Raw genomic sequence first — 21,839 nt, 5'->3', positions numbered from 1 at the left:
GTGGGACCTAGAGATAATAAAGTAAATTAAAAAGGAGAAAATGATTGTCATAAATAGATCTAGACTATTTATATAGAATATATGAAAAAGAAAATATGATCTATTTAAATGGGATGGAAGGATTACAATTCTCAATTTCTCAAACTTAGCTCAAAATCTACACCATTACCCATGGACCGGCTAAATGAAGTACTTCTTCCGTCCACGAAATGTTAACCATATTGGCTTGGCATGAGTTTTAAGACATGTGAAGAAAAATGTGAATGGAAAAAGTTAATGGAATGTGTGTTTCACATTTATATAATTCACCCGTCCACAAAATATAAACAAACTTGTAAATGACACAGATTTTAATGTATAATTGGTAAAATAAGAGAGATAGATGAAAAATATAGTGGAAGTTGTGATAGTGGATAGTGATGTCCATATTTTGAATGATATGTATGTTAGTATTGGTTTAAAACTTTCCATTTTTAGAATTGGTCTAATTTTGGTGGACGACTCAAAATGGTAAAACTTGTGTATTTTTTATGAACAAATGGAGTATTAGTTTTTTGTAATAGAATGTGAGTGTAATGAGTAAATGAAAAGTGAGCTCCAATTACCAAAAATAAAAAAAAAATAAAGTGGACGATATTTGACCGACTAAAAAAAGTAAAAATGGACAATATTTTATAGATTTAGGAAGTAATTCGAAACATAATAATTTTTTGACATATTCCTTATTCCGTAGTTATCTTTATCCCCTTGCGTCAAACGTTTGGATATAATTAAAGCTGATTTGAAATAAAGTGAGTGAGCCTATTATTTTATTCAACACTAAGAAGTAAGGAATATATATGCGCAGGGGACACTAGATAAACAAACATACAGCTTTCTGTGCACAACAGAATTAGATTATACTTATTCTGCAGCAATATAATATTAATAATATTTAATCAAAGTAATCGAGTTAATTGCTACTAGAGAGTAAACCCAATATTACCACATTGGCCAAAATTTATTTGGTACTACCACTGGTTCGAAGGTAGACAATCTGCATTGGTAGCGTGTCATAACCGACATATTAAAATTGGTTTTAATTGGAATCAAATTGATGGTTACGATTTAATTTCCAGTTTCCATATGCATATTTCACACCATCAATTTTAAAACATTAGTAATTACTGAAGTGAAGAAAGGTACAAGTAGTAATAAGAAGAAAGCTATTGTGTACTCAACAATAAAGAGGGAATCACAATTTCGTTTAGCAGAATGCCTTGCTTCAATTGTTTATCATAATCACAATTCACGTGGACAATGGCATTTATACATCCTTAAAAGCGCAAGATTAATTTATTACATTACGACATCGCTAAAAGTGTAATCACCCTATTAATGAAAAGTTACAATCGATCCAAGGACCAACTAATATACATTTTGACTAAAGTACTGATTTCCAAGAGTATTGGTAAGTCAAGAGTGTGTCACTTAACTTAATCATGAATATATTCTGTATAGTTACGGCATGCTTTTATTTGCAAATATGCTAATTTATATTTTACATTGTGGATATTTTGGTTTGACAATATGCATTTCGTATACTAATATGCATACTTATGTATAGGTGCATGTTTTCATTTGTAAATAGTACTGCTTCCGGCTTTTATAATTTATCACAATTTAATTTAGCACGAGTTTTAAGAAATACTATAATAGAAAGTGTGTTGAAAAAGTTAGTGACATGTGAGTCTTACTTTTATATACTACCTTCGTCCCACATTAAGTATCACATTTTGCCATTTCGGTTCGTCCCATAATAAGAGTCACATTTCACTTTAACTATAAATCGTAAGTAGACTCCACATTCTATTAACCAATTCTACTCACATTTTATTATAAAACTAATATATATAAGTGAGATCCGTAGTCCACTAACTTATTCAACCCACTTTTCTTTACATTTCTTAAAATCCGTGTCCACACTAAGTGTGACACATAATGTGGGACGGAGGTAGTATTAGTTTTATACTTAATAAAATGTGAATGGGAATGAATTAGTAGAATGTTGAGTCCACTACCAAAAATGGTATAAGTGAAATGAGACAAATTTTTAGGGACACACAAAAATGGAAATAAGTGACAAATTTTCAGGGACAGTGAGAGTAATACATGCGAAGAAAAATAGCATAAATAAAAGTGAAGAATGCACAATTTGATATAATCACTATAGACCGTGGAAATTAAAATTTGGCCACAAACTTAATATGCATAAATTGTGACAAGAATAAATCCAATTAATTGAATTGCTACATTCGAATATTAACATAGAAGACTATTTGGCATTTGGATACATGAGTAGTAATTACTGGCGAAGAAAGGTAGTAATAGTAATAATAAGAAGAAAACCAAGTATTGTTTACTCAACAATAAAGAGGGAATCACAATTTCTTTTAGCAGAATGCCTTGCTTCAATAGTTTATCATAATCACAATTCACGTGGACAATGGCATTTACACATCTATATAAACTCAAGATTAATTTATTACATTTCAAAATCCCCAAAAGTTTATATTCTATAATTTGTAGTAGGTATGGGAGACAAAACGAAAGAGGAAGAAAGCATTGAAAGTGTTTTGATGAAAGCGATGGATGAAGTTTTCAACACAAATATTTGTGATGGTGCGTGCGATGAAAAATGTGGCGGCCGCTGCTTGGATGCAGTATACAATATGATGTTGGAATCAAATTAATGATTCATATAATTCATCACATAAATCATACACGTTGAATAAGATTGATAAACATAAAGCGAATGCTTACATGGATTCGGATTCATGATGTTGATTCTGAAGTATGGAAATTAGCCTTCCAAGTGACAACGCATTCACAGATTCTCTGTAATCTGTGAAGTAGTAATACGTCTGATCAATAGGAATGAGAATCTATTGACTTATTTATAGGTTGCACTTGGGAACCATATCCATGTGTTTAGAGAACAAGTCCCTAACTTTATTATAACTTTAATTTCACCTATAACAAAATTAAAGTTATCCAAAGTAGCATCTGCACAATAGTCCTCATACTTTTATAGATAATCGTTTGACCCTACAAGTTATATAACCTTAGTAGATCACGTAATCGGGTCAATCAATAAATAGTCATAAATATTATACAATCTTTAGACTATTATGCTGGACCATATTAAAATGTTCCAACAATCTCCCACTTGGGCCAACATAAAAGTCACCAAATGATTGTACATTACTAAAGTTACGCGCTTACTATTTATATTAATCATCTTTACCGATCCGGTCTACTAAACATGTTAATATTGAACCAAAGAAGTTTAAGTCACAACAAGTATACATGACTAAACTCATCAGTGATCACAAATATCAACACATTCAACAACACAAATCAAAATATGAGTGTGCAGCATGAAAATTACATGCTATGTGATCTTTTGCATGTCTATTTTCAACTGGTCCTCTGAAACTATAGCGAGATCAGAAAATACCAAAGCATAATTCAAAGTAACTAAAACCAAAGTACCTAAAGTGTGCACTTAATATAATTGAAATTCAATATTATTACATAGATGAACATAAACTCCTACTAAACCAAAGTATCACAAGGTCGAACACCCATGTGAAATACATGCTCATGAAAGACCGAAGGGGGTAAACCTTTAGTAAAAGGATCCACAAGCATGGAAGTCGAACCTAAGTGTTCAATTTGCAATTGTCTACTCTAAATTCTATCCTTAACAGCAAGGAACTAGATGTCAATGTGTTTAGACTTTGACGAGCTCTTGTTATTGTTGGAGTACATGACTGCGGACTTATTGTCACAATATAACTTGAGTGGTCTTTCAATACTATCCACAATTTGCAGTCCTTGAATAAAGTTTCGCAGCCATACTCCATGTTGTGATGCCTCAAAACAAGCTATGAATTCTGCTTCCATTGTAGAGGTGGATATCTGTAACAACCCGAACTTTCGTACCTTATTTTTATTATTAGCCTAAAGATAAATAATAAGTGATCGTTGTAGTATTCGAAATCTGCCATTTTCATGTATGATAATTTATCTTGGAATTATAAATAATCGTCGCTTCGTTCTCGAACGAATATTTCAAGAAAAAAAAAAACTAATAACACCAAATAAAAATTTTAATGTCCGATACATCCAACAAAAGTCCAACAAAATTTAATTTATACATCGTATGGAAACGGGTACTTCAACATGGACGGCCACAGACTTGAACCGATTATACCTACATCAAATTAAATGATTAAGTAAGCAAATACTCAAATAATTAATAAATAATAATAATAATAATAATAATAATAATAATAATAATAATAATAATAATAATAATAATAATAATAATAATAATAATTTAATCAAACTTGGTCACCAAGTTTGTAAATCAAGTATTTAATGATTCTTTGATATTTTCCACATCCTTCCCTCTCTCCCATGAATCTCTCTCTCACTCCCTAAATATCTCCCACCCTTCCCTCTATTTTTTTTTTAAAAAATAAAAAAATAAATAATCTTTCTCTCTATCTCTGAAATCAAGATTCAAGAAGAGAAGGCTTTTCCTCTCAACCTTAATTCAAGAGACCGAGAACCCAACTCGACGGGGGGAAACTACCGTTCATTCGCTAAGAATTTGCTCAAAATCCGTTCAAGGTATATGATCCCTTGTTTCCTCAATTTCAGTCACATTCTTTGCATATCATGTAACCAACACAACATACGACAACGATAACTAAATCAAACTAGTAACTCGGGCAACTCAATTAAAAGAAACGAACTTTAACTTCACCAAAACAAGTAAGAACTTATCGGCAAGTCAGAAATCGAGAATTTCGGGGTGGTGCGGGGCTGTTCGGTTAGTTGCGGTGATATTCGGGGCTGCACGACCACCGGCGAGCAGCGTCTTCCTGGCGAAGTGACTGCGCGGCAACGACGGACGGCGACAGCAGCGGCGTCGCGGCTTCCTGTGGCGACAGCAGCGGCGTCGCGGCTTCCGGTGGCGACAGCAGTGGCTGGACGATGACGACGAATCGGCGGCGGCGTGAGCATAGCCGTGGGTCAGAGAGAGGGGGGAGAAGAGAGGAAGAGAGGAGAGAGAGAGAAGAGGGAGGAGACGTCGGCGGACGGTGGTGCTGAGGATGGCGACGGCGGGAGGCGGCGGTGAGGCTGGAGAAGGGAGGCTGCTGTTGTTCTTTGATTTGTGAAATGAGGGAGGAAGATGGTGACTTAGTAGTATGTAGGTTTTAGTTGTTTTGGGCTTAAGTTTTGGGCTAGTCTCTTTTTTTTTACTTGGGCTGATGAATTAAATGGTTTTGGGCCATGAATATAATTAGAATAAGCTATGCAAAATAAATCCGATCCCAATCCCCCTCAAATTAATTTGGGGCTGCAATACATAGTGAGTGTGAGGCCCATTTTCAGATTTAATTAATTTCTGGGCTTAATAAATTAATTGGATGATCTATTTAAGTTGGGCTCCACTTAAATTGTTCTGGGGCTTTAGAATATTAATTTGAGAAATAAGGTGGAGAATTTGGGTTTTGTAAATAAATCATTGGGTTGATAATTGAATTAATTGTGGGGACTTGTTTATTTAATTTTAGAATATTTCCAAGGCCGAAATAAATATAAATTCTCGGTGGGAAATTATTACGATAAGTTAATCATGGGATTGAATAAATTTTTTTAGGAGTTATTTAATTAATTATCGGAATAATTCGAATTACAAATAATTTACCCCAAGTTTCGAAATAAATGTAATTGCAAGGGGAAATACTTACGATAATTCAATTATGGGCTTAAATAAATTTTGGGATTTTTGTTCGATATTGTGATGGAAAATACGAGGAGCTAACGGAGAAATTATGGGCGTAAGCGGCCGACCGGCATCGCCCCGCGACGCCTCGGGCAGCCGCTAAGGAAATGGAAAGGAAGAGGGAGACGACGTTCTCAAGTCACAGAAATAATTAAGTTTAATAAAGAAGTGCTATTAATTAAATTTCCTAATTTAATTAATATGCAAGTTTCTAAAATTTTCTAACGTTGAACAAATGATAAAAGAAATAAAGTAGGGGCATGCATTCCTATAAGTATGTGAATTTCTTGAGTCTTAATAGTACGTTGTGTTGTTTCAAAAGGTTATCTCCGCAAGTAAGGTCTGAGTAAGAGATTCAAGTAAGGAAAGTAAGCGATCAAGGTGAGCTTTCTTATATTAAAAATACAAATTGTATTTTATGAAAACTTGAACACATGTTCGTGATTTTTAAAGATGTTGTCTTGCCATAAATGTTTTTGTGTATGATGCCTATCTGTTGGCTACGGCCAAGTGAATTATGAATGATGATATAAGTCGAATTCGGGTCCCAGTGAGGGTGGTGTCCCCACTCGGACTAGTGTACACAAGCTCCCTCTGCAAGTTGGGCAGAGCAGGTGACCGAGGAAGGTGGCCACCTTCCCGGCACAAGAATACCTCTGACATGATGGGCAGAGAAGGTGACCGTGCGAGAACACCATCTCGACGGCACAATGTGATCAGATATGGCTAAGTACCGGAAAAATGGGTTGCAACCCAATGTGATATTTTTAGTAAGCTCGGGTCTTTTCAACAACACCCCGAGTGTTACTGTGATGATGGCTTGACAATATTTTCAAATGTATATGTGTAATCTTCTGCAATGTGTTCACTGAGTACCTTTTGTACTCAGCCCTGCATATATTTCTAAATGTGCAGGTTGAGCAGCGAAGTGGTGGAGGAAGTGCTATTGAGACAAGACATTTAATTCAGTCAGATTTTGACTCTCGGAGGTTCATGTCTTCATACATGGAACCGCGTTCATTTGCTTCCGTTGTGCATCTTAAAAGACTCAGGTCTATTTTGTTCAAAACTCTGATATTTTGACATTTTTTTTAAACAATTGCTCGAGATTTCATGATCGAGTATCTTTTCTTCTATGTATCAGCACTTGATTAGCCATGTCTCGCAACCAATGCTTGATTTTATTTTCCCCTTATTTCTTTCCCCGCTTCTTTAATCCTCCCCTAGTCGCGATCAACCGTGTTTTCTATCCTTAGAAAATGCGGTCGTGACAGAGTGGTATCAGAGCAATTTTTCTTTCTCGCTCTGAACCCGAGAGTCTTCTTTGAAAATCTTTGGTCTAGCCTTGTTCCACTAGACTGTCTAATCGATGAAAATGCTCTTAGCACTCCCACCAATCGCGCTCAACGAGGAAAAAGGTAACTTGTTCTTTTTCAAAAGAAAGTCAAGATGTTTAAAAGTTTGAAATGGAGAAATAACTCATGCAGTTAATTTGAGTGAACAGATGAAAATACTAAGTTTAAAGAAAGAGTTGATGTTTCTTGATTTGGTAGCGTTCTTAAAGAAAGAGTTAGTATGTCTTTTCTTGGCTAAAGACTGAATATATGAATAAAAGAAGTAACTTTCCTAAATGGAAAAAAAGTACTGAAATACAAAAGTATAAAGTATATGAGTCTGGTACCAATTGTTGAAATGATGTCTCTTTTTGAGTTTGTGAAATGATACCTCTTTTTGAGTAGTCATTGAATCATGTTGCTAGAATGGGGAAATCGAAATTTCCAAGAACTTAGAATACTTAGTTATGCGTTCCTTCTAGAACACAAGATGAACTCGAACTTAGAAGTACAGTATGAACGTTTCTCGCTTTCCCGAGCGACGAAAAGAAAAGGATGAGATAAGAAAAAAACTTCGAGAAAAGCAATCCAACATAGAACAAAACGATGTTTCTACGTCCCAATGACATGAATAATCTAGGTTAACTATTGTCTTTCTGGACAATCCAATCACTCCAAAGGATCATACCTTTGATCCAACTAAGCGATGCACATATACATAGCAAGAGAATATGATTACAATGTAAACAAAGAACCTAGCTCTACAATATAAGTAAACAGAAACGACGTGTTACGAGGATGAGCGTTATGACGAACCAGGAGTACCAAAGAGTCATAATCCCCACATATGGTCATCTGACGTGATTGTAAAGTGAAAATAGCTTGTGACCAAAGTTTCTCATAACTCAGTTACCATTCTCTATGAAGAATTAAACAAGGGAGTATCACCGCCGTAGTTAACCAAGAAGATTCCTCAGCAATGCTTACTGGGATTCCCATGAATTCCATTTTCTCGCACTCCCCCTGATCAAAATACTTTTGTTGAATTAAGATCTTAAATGACTTCCTTTGCAAGGTAATGTGTCATTATTTTCTCTCTTCTATGTCAAGGTTGTGAATCACTTTCAGTTTTGAGCTTGCTCCCTCATGTTTTCTGATAACCTCGAGTGAATACAATCCTTCTTTACTCATTCTGTATAAAAGCAATACTTTGACTCCCTGAATTCTTGCCAACGAACTCTTATACTCGGAGCTGCTTTATTTATACCCTTCAGAATGAACATGTTTCCCTAAACGATTATCTTTTCAATGATATATTCCTCAAAGATCATTAGTGGACCTTTTTGTTTTCAAAAGTGCTTCTTGACAAGCTCTTTATTTTATATGAGTAGTTCCCTCTTATTAACTCCACTACAATTATTCCATCATGTTTTGAGCTCTTCGGCAACTCCAGGTCTAAAGCAATTTGCTCTCTCCCTGAACTAGTTTGCTCTGATTGTCTTCTCTACTAGTTAATTTCCTTGAATTGATTATAAACTTTGTGAATTCGTTAACGTGATATATTATCACGATATTGTTGACCCAAAAGGGTAGTTGCTTGTTATTCCTCTTCTCAAATCCACTTGAGACCAATCATTTTCAGTCCCATTATATTTGGGCAGCCATCCGGTGAGACCTTAAACCTTTTAAATTGACCCTTTGTGTTTTCAGACATACTTATTGACAAGCTCTTCGTTTTACATGAGTACTCTCATCTTCTAAATTCAAATATGACTATTGGCTCTTGATTTGAGCTTTTCTGCAGCTTCATATTTAAAGTTGGCATATTGCCTCTCCCTTGGCTAGTTTCCTCTTGTTGCCCTCTTTATTAGTTAGTTTCCTTGAATTGCTTATAAACTCTAAAAATTTCATTGATATGATCTTCTATCACAGTGTTGTTGAGCAAATTGCAATTGTTTGTTCTACCTATTCTTTTCAAATCCATTTGTAACCAACCATCTCAGATCTTACTGTTAGCATCTGGGATACTCGAAACCTTTTTATTTGACTGTTCATTTTGATTATATTATTGGCAACCTATTGTTGACATCTACATTCTCTTCATCATACCCTCACTTTTGCAATTTATTCCATCTGGCAAACTCTTCCCACAATAAAATTTCCAAGCTCTATGGGTATGGCTCAAGCCCTTTGAAGTTGTATCTTTTCTTTTATGTGAGTAAGCATAATGAGCCCAATTGAGCCTAGTCTTTGCACTTCATGAAAACCTTTGTTGCAAGCTATTGGTGAGAGTTTGTGGTGAACCAAACACTCACGTAATTGAAATAATTATAATTGTTTTGTTTTCATGGTTACCTTGGAGCCTATACAAAGCAAGAACGATTTGAATATTTCTCTTGGGATCCCAAATTCAGTCCCAATCAAAGTTAAAACGGTTAGATCAACTCTATATTTCCTCGCGTGAGACCCTCATGGGAGGCAAGACACTGACCCCTGCAAAAAAAATAAATAAATAAATAAATATCCTACGCCGACGAATGTCGAACCGAATTAAAATTTAACATCGGAGAGAAGGTCTTTTTGAAAGTAACCTCTTCCAAAGGAATAACCAGATTCAGACTCAAGGGTAAGCTAAAACCACGATTAATTGGATCTTATGAAAATTCTGGAAGAAATGAGCCCAGTAGCATATCGCTTGCCATTGCCACCCAACTTTGGAAATGTACACAACGTATCCCACGTCTCCCAACTTTGAAGGTACGTGTTCGACCCAAAATATGTGATTCGCCACGAGGAAATCGCCCTAGAGTCTAACCTGAGTTACGAAGAAAAGCCGATAGAAATACTAGACCGAAAGGTGCAGCACTTCGGAACAAGTCGATTACTACACTGAAGGTTTTGTGGAAAAACCACGGACAAGAAGAGGCAACATGGGAGCTAGAGGAGAAATATCCCGAGCCTTTTGTCTAAGTACTTCCTAAATTTCGGGACGAAATTTCTTTAAGGGGGGTAGAATGTAACAACCCGAACTTTCGTACCTTATTTTTATTATTAGCCTAAAGATAAATAATAAGTGATCGTTGTAGTATTCGAAATCTGCCATTTTCATGTATGATAATTTATCTTGGAATTATAAATAATCGTCGCTTCGTTCTCGAACGAATATTTCAAGTAAAAAAAAAAACTAATAACACCAAATAAAAATTTTAATGTCCGATACATCCAACAAAAGTCCAACAAAATTTAATTTATACATCGTATGGAAGCGGGTACTTCAACATGGACGGCCACAAACTTGAACCGATTATACCTACATCAAATTAAATGATTAAGTAAGCAAATACTCAAATAATTAATAAAATAATAATAATAATAATAATAATAATAATAATAATAATAATAATAATAATTTAATCAAACTTGGTCACCAAGTTTGTAAATCAAGTATTTAATGATTCTTTGATATTTTCCACATCCTTCCCTCTCTCCCATGAATCTCTCTCTCACTCCCTAAATATCTCCCACCCTTCCCTCTATATTTTTTTTAAAAAAATAAAAAAATAAATAATCTTTCTCTCTATCTCTGCAATCAAGATTCAAGAAGAGAAGGCTTTTCCTCTCAACCTTAATTCAAGAGACCGAGAACCCAACTCGACGGGGGGAAACTACCGTTCATTCGCTAAGAATTTGCTCAAAATCCGTTCAAGGTATATGATCCCTTGTTTCCTCAATTTCAGTCACATTCTTTGCATATCATGTAACCAACGCAACATACGACAACGATAACTAAATCAAACTAGTAACTCGGGCAACTCAATTAAAAGAAACGAACTTTAACTTCACCAAAACAAGTAAGAACTTATCGGCAAGTCAGAAATCGAGAATTTCGGGGTGGTGCGGGGCTGTTCGGTTAGTTGCGGTGATATTCGGGGCTGCACGACCACCGGCGAGCAGCGTCTTCTTGGCGAAGTGACTGCGCGGCAACGACGGACGGCGACAGCAGCGGCGTCGCGGCTTCCTGTGGCGACAGCAGCGGCGTCGCGGCTTCCGGTGGCGACAGCAGCGTCTTCCGGCGGCGACGGAGCAGCGGCTGCAGTGGCTGGACGATGACGACGAATCGGCGGCGGCGTGAGCGTAGCCGTGGGTCAGAGAGAGGGGGAGAAGAGAGGAAGAGAGGAGAGAGAGAGAAGAGGGAGGAGAGGTCGGCGGACGGTGGTGCTGAGGATGGCGACGGCGGGAGTCGGCGGTGAGGCTGGAGAAGGGAGGCTGCTGTTGTTCTTTGATTTGTGAAATGAGGGAGGAAGATGGTGACTTAGTAGTATGTAGGTTTTAGTTTTTTTGGGCTTAAGTTTTGGGCTAGTCTCTTTTTTTTTACTTGGGCTGATGAATTAAATGGTTTTGGGCCATGAATATAATTAGAATAAGCTATGCAAAATAAATCCGAGCCCAATCCCCCTCAAATTAATTTGGGGCTGCAATACATAGTGAGTGTGAGGCCCATTTTCGGATTTAATTAATTTCTGGGCTTAATAAATTAATTGGATGATGTATTTAAGTTGGGCTCCACTTAAATTGTTCTAGGGCTTTAGAATATTAATTTGAGAGATAAGGTGGAGAATTTGGGTTTTGTAAATAAATCATTGGGTTGATAATTGAATTAATTGTGGGGACTTGTTTATTTAATTTTAGAATATTTCCAAGGCCGAAATAAATATAAATTCTCGGTGGGAAATTATTACAATAAGTTAATCATGGGATTGAATAAATTTTTTTAGGAGTTATTTAATTAATTATCGGAATAATTCGAATTACAAATAATTTACCCCAAGTTTCGAAATAAATGTAATTGCAAGGGGAAATACTTACGATAATTCAATTATGGGCTTAAATAAATTTTGGGATTTTTGTTCGATATTGTGATGGAAAATACGAGGAGCTAACGGAGAAATTATGGGCGTAAGCGGCCGACCGGCATCGCCCCGCGACGCCTCGGGCAGCCGCTAAGGAAATGGAAAGGAAGAGGGAGACGACGTTCTCAAGTCACAGAAATAATTAAGTTTAATAAAGAAGTGCTATTAATTAAATTTCCTAATTTAATTAATATGCAAGTTTCTAAAATTTTCTAACGTTGAACAAATGATAAAAGAAATAAAGTAGGGGCATGCATTCCTATAAGTATGTGAATTTCTTGAGTCTTAATAGTACGTTGTGTTGTTTCAAAAGGTTATCTCCGCAAGTAAGGTCTGAGTAAGAGATTCAAGTAAGGAAAGTAAGCGATCAAGGTGAGCTTTCTTATATTAAAAATACAAATTGTATTTTATGAAAACTTGAACACATGTTCGTGATTTTTAAAGATGTTGTCTTGCCATAAATGTTTTTGTGTATGATGCCTATCTGTTGGCTACGGCCAAGTGAATTATGAATGATGATATAAGTCGAATTCGGGTCCCAGTGAGGGTGGTGTCCCCACTCGGACTAGTGTACACAAGCTCCCTCTGCAAGTTGGGCAGAGCAGGTGACCGAGGAAGGTGGCCACCTTCCCGGCACAAGAATACCTCTGACATGATGGGCAGAGAAGGTGACCGTGCGAGAACACCATCTCGACGGCACAATGTGATCAGATATGGCTAAGTACCGGAAAAATGGGTTGCAACCCAATGTGATATTTTTAGTAAGCTCGGGTCTTTTCAACAACACCCCGAGTGTTACTGTGATGATGGCTTGACAATATTTTCAAATGTATATGTGTAATCTTCTGCAATGTGTTCACTGAGTACCTTTTGTACTCAGCCCTGCATATATTTCTAAATGTGCAGGTTGAGCAGCGAAGTGGTGGAGGAAGTGCTATTGAGACAAGACATTTAATTCAGTCAGATTTTGACTCTCGGAGGTTCATGTCTTCATACATGGAACCGCGTTCATTTGCTTCCGTTGTGCATCTTAAAAGACTCAGGTCTATTTTGTTCAAAACTCTGATATTTTGACATTTTTTTTAAACAATTGCTCGAGATTTCATGATCGAGTATCTTTTCTTCTATGTATCAGCACTTGATTAGCCATGTCTCGCAACCAATGCTTGATTTTATTTTCCCCTTATTTCTTTCCCCGCTTCTTTAATCCTCCCCTAGTCGCGATCAACCGTGTTTTCTATCCTTAGAAAATGCGGTCGTGACAATATCAATGTTTGTTTAACACTTTTCCAGGATATAGCCCCTTCGGCTAACATGAAAACATAACCTGACGTGGATCTACGACTGTCTTGGCATCCCGCGAAACCCGAATCATAATACCCAATGATCTCAAGCTGATCAGATTTCCTATAAGTGAGCATATAATCCTTTGTTCTTTGCAGATACCGCAAAACACGTTTGACTGCTTTCCAATGATCCATACCGGGATTACTCAAATATCTGGCATGTCTACTATGAACGCAATATCCGGACGCGTGCATACTTGTGCATACATAAGACTTCCCACAGCCGATGCATAGGGAAGTAATTCCATTTCCTTTCTTGCAAGCTCATTTTCGGGGCATTGATTTAAACTGAATTTATCACCTTTAGCCACAAGGGTATCTCCTGGTCTACAATCCTTCATACCAAATCTTGCCAATACTTTATCGATGTAGCTCTTTTGTGATAATCCAAGTACACCTAAGGAACGATCTCGATGTATTTGGATTCCTAATACAAAAGAAGCATCACCAAGGTCTTTCATTTCGAATTTTCTTGAAAGAAATTTCTTGGTATCACGTAATAAATCTACATCATTGCAAGCAAGTAGAATATCGTCGACATATAGAACCAGAAAAATGAATTTGCTCCCACTGAACTTATAGTATATGCATTCATCAACTGGATTTGTCTCAAAACCAAATGAGACGACAATTTGATGAAATTTAACATACCACTGACGAGACGCTTGTTTAAGACCATAGATGAATTTCTTAAGTTTTCATACCATCTTCTTTGGGTCACCAGACACAAAGTTTTCAGGTTGCACCATATACATCATTTCTGTAATGTCGCCATTAAGAAACGCTGTCTTTACATCCATCTGATGTAGCTCCAAATTAAAATGAGCCACTAGTGCCATGATTATTCTGAATGAGTCTTTCGTTGAAATTGGAGAGAAAGTCTCAGTAAAAACGATGCCTTCTTTTTTAGTAAAGCTTTTTGCTACAAGACGAGCCTTATATCTTTCCACATTGCCTTGCGAATCCCGTTTGGTCTTAAAAATCCACTTGCAACCAATGAGTTTTGCACCTTCAGGCAATGGGACAAGATCCCAAACGTCATTGCTTTGCATAGACTTAATCTCTTCAATCATAGCATCGATTCACTTTTGAGCATTAGAGCTTTCAATGGCTTGACGGAAAGTGACTGGGTCATCTTCCATCACTCCAATGTCTACCTCATGCTCTTGGAGATATACAATATATTCATCTGTAGATATTGCAGGTCTCCTCACTCTAGTGGATCTTCTTAGTGGCACTACTTCGTCATGTTCTTGAGGAGGTTGAGGTTGTTCTTCATGTTGTTGTTCGGGAGGCGGAACATGAATTACAAGAGTGTCGTCTTGTTCTGGAATGAAGGGAAGTGAAATTACTTCCTCTTCAAAGACGACATTCTTCATACCATCTTCCTCCCCAAACTTTAGACTATTATGTTGGACCATATTAAAATGTTCCAACAATCTTCCTTTGGGCCGATTAACTATTCGCATGTATTTCAAGTATACAAATAATACACATTCCAAATAAAATTAATCTACACATCAGAGCCCACTTTGGCGAGTTAATGCTCTAATTAATTTATTTAGAATGGTAGATGACAAAAGCTTTAAGTCATTATTTAATTAATTACTTAATAACCAAAACAATTAAATGCGATAAATTGTTTTAAGTAATTGTTTGTGCTATAGCACAAACAACTAATAGATTAAAATCAAACAGCATCTAATTTTGAGGCCAATAAAACTAAAATACGGATTTGATTGTAGATGGCCCAAATAAAAGAAATTATTGGATGCTGCTGAGGGAAATTAGAAATGCAGTGGACCCCAAAGTTAAAACCAGAAACTAAAATCAGTTTTCTGAATAGCGGCCGTCGCGCCGTTTCACGAAAGAAGGCACTGTTTCACCGCCACAACTATCGCCAACCGCTCCGACATCGCCGGAACTTGCCGGCTCTCCGTTCGTCGGAAAAATGGATGGCGGCCACAACTAATTGTAAAATGAATTTTGAAAAACAGGAATGCTCCGGCAGAAAATTTTTGACAGATTCAAACTTTGAGAAGAAATGAAATCAGAACTCATCAAAATTTTGTTCAGGCCCTTTCTCGAACACAAGGGATGCAGAAATTTAAGAAAACACAATGTATAAAACTTGAAAAATTTCCTTCCAAATTTCCCCAAGTATTCGTCAAAAAGAATTTTAATGGCGTTGGAAACCAGAACATCAAGAGATATATAAGCAAAACTGAAAGCATTATCTCTCTGAACTAAATCCACTGACGATTAAAATTCAACTAGTCTTTACCCCCGTGCTATGCACGGGGCAAATAATTTTTAAATAATGAATATAAATTTTAATGAAATATAGAAACTAAGAATTAAAAACAATATAAAGATTTACAAAAACATAAATGTGATTATAAATAAAACATTTATAATAAATGAAGAATTTACTCGTCAACTGTAAATGAAATATTTCATATTCGACAATTAATTTTATACAATTTTAATTTATGATATAAGTGGAGTAAAATATATGATAAATAAGAGATGTATGACTAATATCAAAGAGTATGAGTTAGTTAGAATAAGATATACAAATAAAGAACATGTTATTTGAGTAGAGATTAAAGAGAAAAATTAGAAAATAACAATAAACCAACCAATAGTTCATAAGTTTTGAAAAACTTCTTGGTAAACAACATTAACATTACCATCGCTTCTATTATCATCTTCATCTCCACAAACTAAAATCTCGAGACCTCCACGACTCGTAAAATCTTGAGACCTCCACAAACAAAGCAACCTCAGAAACAGTAGGAAGGTTATAAGTTCTTCCATCCCTACCTCTCCTGCCTAATAATCTTAAACTAACATTTGGATGATTTTCTTGATTAATCTTCGCTTTGACCATTCGGAAGGATTTGACCAAAACATTTTCTTCATCCAAACATTTTTTGAAGATCAACAACTATTTCTGAATGAAGATTATTCAAATCATTCATCCCCTATAAAATAATATTTAATTCAACACAAATTAGTTAAATTACAAATTAAATAATTTATTTATGTTGACTTCATAAGAAAATAGACATACCTCACCGAGTTTATTCTACGATTAATCTCATTTTCCGTATAATAAATTAAATACATTTATAACTTATTTCAACATATTTAATTAAACTAATATATTTACATATAAAATTGTATATTATTAGACATAACAACAATTAATGTTACACAATATTGTTCTTTGTTTGATAATGATAATAATTTTAGATTTTTATTAGTAGAAAGACAATTTTCTTTCATTAAATACCATGTTATCAATATCATTTAATTTATTTTTTTAATCTTTTATTAATAGTAAGAAATAAACAATTAAATATATGAATAAATTAGATCATAGAAATTTAAAATATCCTTGAAACGCCAAGATTTTAAAAAAAAAATGGATCATTCAATAATCACATCTTAGTTGACTACTTATTTTCTTATGTTTAATTTCAGACTATGGAATAACTTGATATGCATGACCAAAGATTAAATGCAATTTTTGTATACGAAAAAAATAAATTTCTTATTTCCACCATATATACATATAAAAAGTAAATTATCACTTAAAATAAGTGATAACAATTCATCACTTCAAATTTTTACTACACTTTATATCATAAGAAGTCATACAAACTTTATAAATTTAATTTAAATTTAAATATTTATAATTTCATCTAATTTCATAATTTATTCTATAAACTTTGTAGTATTGTTTAATTAATTAGAAACTAACTAAAATATATTATAAAATTATATACTACTTTTTAAAATATATTAAAATTTTCAATTAAGTAAATATAGGATGAGACAAACCATTTTCAATATCTGTGTTGTCATTTAGCTTGATTATTAATATGGAAGTGAGTATTGCAATAAAGGATTTCGATTTTCCTCATCACTATTATTTTAATATATATATATTTCAATAATTTATTTTTTAATCTTTTATTAATAGTAAGAAATAAACAATTAAATATATGAATAAATTAGATCATAGAAATTTAAAATATCCTTGTGACGCAAAGATAAAAAAAAATTGGATCATCCAATAATCACATCTTAGTTGACTACTTATTTTCTTATGTTTAATTTCAGACTATGGAATAACTTGATATGCATGATCAAAGCTTAAATGCAATTTTTGTATATGAAAAAAATAAATTTCTTATTTCCACCATATATACATATAAAAAATAAATTATCACTTTAAATAAGTGATAATAGTTCATCACTTCAAATTTATACTACACTTTATATCATAAGAAGTCATACAAACTTTATAAATTTAATTTAATTTTAAATATTTATAATTTCATCTAATTTCATAATTTATTCTATAAACTTTGTAGTATTGTTTAATTAATTGAAAACTAACTAAAATATATTATAAAATTATATACTACTATTTAAAATATATTAAAATTTTCAATTAAGTAAATATAGGATGAGACAACCCATTTTCAATATCTGAATTGTTATTTAGCTTGATTATTAATATGGAAGTAAGTATTGCAATAAAGGATTTCGATTTTCCTCATCACTATTATTTTAATATATAGTCCATATGTATATATTTCAATATTTTAACAGTATTAAAAAATATATAAGTAAGATTCTTAAAAACATTATATAATTTAATAAATTAGATCAAAGTAATTCAACACTAATGAATGTATACAAAATATAATAAAAATATAGAAAAGAAGAACTCAAAGCAATGTGAAGATTTAAAAAAATGTACTACTCCTTAATGAATGTATTATTTATATACAATTTTAATTTATGATCCAAGTGGAGTAAAAACAATAAATTTAGTGACAAAAAAATATGTGTAACTAAGGATCAAAGAATATAAGTTAATTAGAATAAATATACAAATAAAGAAAATATGTGTGAGTAAGATCAAAGAGTAGTGGAATAAGAAACGTACAATAACAGTATACCCATATTAGATAATTCAAAAAATATTTTAATTAATTAACTATAAATTTTAAAATAAATATTAACTAAAACACTTTAAAATATATAATACATATAGAGCAATCACACTTCAATGACATACTACAACTTCGTATAAAAATAGTAGTATTATTTTAATATTCAGTTAAACTCAAGAATAATTAAAACTTTCGGTCATTCAATTGAATCGAATATAAAAAATGTCTTTATTTTTATGAGGATGAAATATTAAATATTTTAATTAAATAAAATTCAACCCATTCTTTCATTAATCACCTCGGCCCACTTATCAATTTTTAAAAAAAAATTGCAGCCCACTTTACTTTAGCCTAATAGATAGCCCAAATCAAAATAAAATGAGGCTACCCTCAAATTATACCGCCTTCACCCATCGTATCTCTCCCTCATTCACATTCTTTATTTTAATTCTTCCCCAAATTCACCTTCCAATCGAAATCCCTAAAAAAGGAATAGAGAAGCCGACGCCTCTCTCCCCCACGCATCTCTCTTCTCCGGCGTCGGCGTCTCTCTCCCTCACACCAGCTTCCCAATTAACATCAGTCTCAGCGTCGCAGCAAGGCACAATACTGTAGTCGTGCCTCTCGGCCACCTCCCAAACCAAATCCATCTATCTCTCTCGCTCGCTGGCTCTCTCTCCCTCGCCGCCCTTCGCGTTGCCCCGCCTGCACAGCCGCGTCGCTAGCGAGCGACGCCGACTCTTCTCTCTATCTCTTTCCTCTCTCATCGCTCTCTCTTTTCTTACGCCACAACCGCTGCTGCTTCTGATTCCGCGCCGGCAATGATATAATCACTCTCCGGCTGTTAAAGATTGGATCTTTGGATGAATCTGGAGATGGGCGAAGCAGCGGCTAGAAATGCCATGATAGGGAGATGGAGGTGGTGGGTCTGCACAGATGCAGTCGGCACCGTCGGGCTTCTCTCTTCTCCATTCCTATTATTTTTCTTCTTCTCACCGGTCTCCTTTAACAGCAAGCACAGGTATTAGTGTTATATTATCTGTAATTTCCTTGAGAAGCTTTCTCTCTATTGGACCAATATTTGCCCAATCAATTTTGCAGTTTCTGTTCAATGTTGGCATATTGAGAAATGACAAAAAAGGTAATCACAATAGCTGCACACTTTCCCGCCAAAAAGGGTAATATTGACTTTTCAGCAAACTGTCACTTTAGATTAGTATAGATTTGAAAGCATAAATAATCGCACACATAGAATAAGAACTCTTTAACTATACAACTATCATATCTCGATTTGCGTGCAATTAATAATCAATCACAATTGAGAGGTTTTGATTGAACTCAAAAAATCCTTCATAAAGAACGAACAAATTGGGCAGAATATGAACTCAGAATCCGAAAATTACTAGCAATCGAATAATCAATTCGATCCCACATGTATTGGCTCTGATGCCAATTTTGAATTAATGATTCACATAATTCATCACATAAATTATACATGTTGAATAAGATTGATAAACATAAAGCGCATGCGTACATGGATTCAGATTCATGATGTTGATTCTGGAGTATGGAAATTAGCCTTCCAAGTGACAACGCATTCCCAGATTCTATGTAATCTATGAAGTAGTAATATGTCTGATCAATGGGAATGGGAATCTATTGACCTATTTATATGTTGCACTTGGAGACCATAACCATGTATTTAGAGAACAAGTCCTTAACTTTATTATAACTTTAATTTCATCCATAACAAAATTAAAGTTATCCAAAGTAGCATCTGCACAATAGTCCTCATACTTTTATAGATAATCGGTTGACCCTACAAGTTATATAACCTTAGTAGATCACGTAATCGGGCCAATCAATAAATAGTCATAAATATTATACAATCTTTAGACTATTATGCTGGACCGTATTAAAATGTTCCAACATATGATACATAATCACACAAACAAGCTGAAGGAGATGGAGGAGATGAAGGTCGCACACACTCCGCTGCACATAGCCGCGGAGGCGGGGAACACGAAGGTGGCGCTGGAGCTCCTGAGCCTGATGCCGTCTCTGGGAAGGAAGCTTGACGAGAGGGGCTTCAGCCCCCTCCACTTGGCCAGAGAGAAGAATCACCTAGACACAGCGAGATCCATGGCGGGATTCGACAATCAGCTGGTGCGGGTGAAGGGCAAGAATGGGATGACTCCGCTGATGCTGTGCGCTGAGAGAGCCGACAGCAGTGAAGATGTGCGATCGCCCTTTAGGGTTAATAAATACGAGCGATCGTGATTAAAAGAACTTAATAAACAGACGTAGAAAACTAGGGTTTCAATAAAGAGTTTGACCAATAATTAATATTTAAAAAAACTACCAAGGGTTTGACATTATCCAAAAGATATCAAGTTTTCAAATATCCAAATAATTAGGTTCAAAGCTAAATAAATGATGAGAAAAAAATAATGTCTCAGCGGAAGCGTTCAAGAGAAAGAGTGACGTCATGTGTGGAGACACAACGACACTCATAATTCAAAGATAACCAAATAATACTTCAATTTTAATTGCTCAACACCACCAATTTCTCGTCGCCGCTCAACCTGCACATAAGGAAAACACATGCAGGGATGAGTACTATAAAAACACTCAGTGGACTTATGCCGAAAACATGTTATCAAAATAAGTTTTTATCATGCCATCCATAAGTAACCATCGGGGTTTAGTTTTAGAAAGGCCTAAGGCACTGAAAATCAGTCCCATTGTAAAAAGTCGACTGATCAGTCATTTTCCCATAGACGTTAACCATATCTGCACATACACGCCATGGAATGTGGCTACAAACCAAGTCACTAGACCGGCCAACCCATACTCTAGAACACGGTCTACCATAGGTGTACACTAATCCAAGTAGAGTTTGCGGCCCTACGAGGACCCGAATTCGATTTAAATAATAATGGCAAAAGCCACATCAGATAGACACGTTAAAATCAAATCACGACATGATAAACATAGTTTCATTCCCATCGATAAAATATTTAGGACATTGTCCTTATTTAAAAGAAAGCCCACATCGACTGCTTAATTCACAAGTATTTTCTTCCCCTTGGTATCACGTTTCGCTTGCGAGGATTCACCTTTAGCATTTAGATAATACATAAATCAACACACTTTTCAAATAAGTAAATAAAATGCATGCATCCTATGTCTCCAATTATTTTCCTCGTTCAAGATTACCAATTTCTCACGATTAGGGGCTTGGGTATTTTTGATTAATTCTGGCAGCTCACGCCCCAACCATTCATATTAGAAACAAGCCCAACCAAATAAATTAAGGAGCCCAAGGAAGGAAATAGTATACTCCTATTCGCAAAAATAATACACGTATCTCCTCTATTGCCAATTAATCCAAACTCAAATAATAACAAAGCAAATAAAAATTAGCATACACC

The 21,839-nt window shown here is 34.9% G+C and overlaps 3 long non-coding RNA genes across 3 annotated transcripts; 2 read left to right on the top strand and 1 right to left on the bottom strand.

Annotated features, from left to right (window-relative positions):
• Positions 1–4,612: 4,612 nt before the first annotated feature.
• On the top strand, positions 4,613–6,780 carry LOC121782157. The gene is made up of 3 exons (XR_006046258.1): positions 4,613–4,680; positions 6,165–6,223; positions 6,758–6,780. It is a non-coding gene; the product is annotated as an uncharacterized LOC121782157 (long non-coding RNA).
• Positions 6,781–10,364: 3,584 nt separating this feature from the next.
• Positions 10,365–11,137, bottom strand: LOC121781965. Its single transcript, XR_006046227.1, has 2 exons — positions 11,015–11,137; positions 10,365–10,486 (listed from the first exon to the last, which is right to left on the bottom strand). It is a non-coding gene; the product is annotated as an uncharacterized LOC121781965 (long non-coding RNA).
• On the top strand, positions 10,816–13,015 carry LOC121781966. The gene is made up of 3 exons (XR_006046228.1): positions 10,816–10,883; positions 12,400–12,458; positions 12,993–13,015. It is a non-coding gene; the product is annotated as an uncharacterized LOC121781966 (long non-coding RNA).
• The last annotated feature ends 8,824 nt before the right edge of the window (positions 13,016–21,839 follow it).

The sequence above is a fragment of the Salvia splendens genome, chromosome 20 (genome assembly GCF_004379255.2).
Source record: "Salvia splendens isolate huo1 chromosome 20, SspV2, whole genome shotgun sequence".
NCBI lineage: Eukaryota > Viridiplantae > Streptophyta > Magnoliopsida > Lamiales > Lamiaceae > Salvia > Salvia splendens.
The sequence above is the reverse complement of the archived record's forward strand: the minus strand, read 5'-3'. Positions and strand labels throughout refer to the sequence as shown.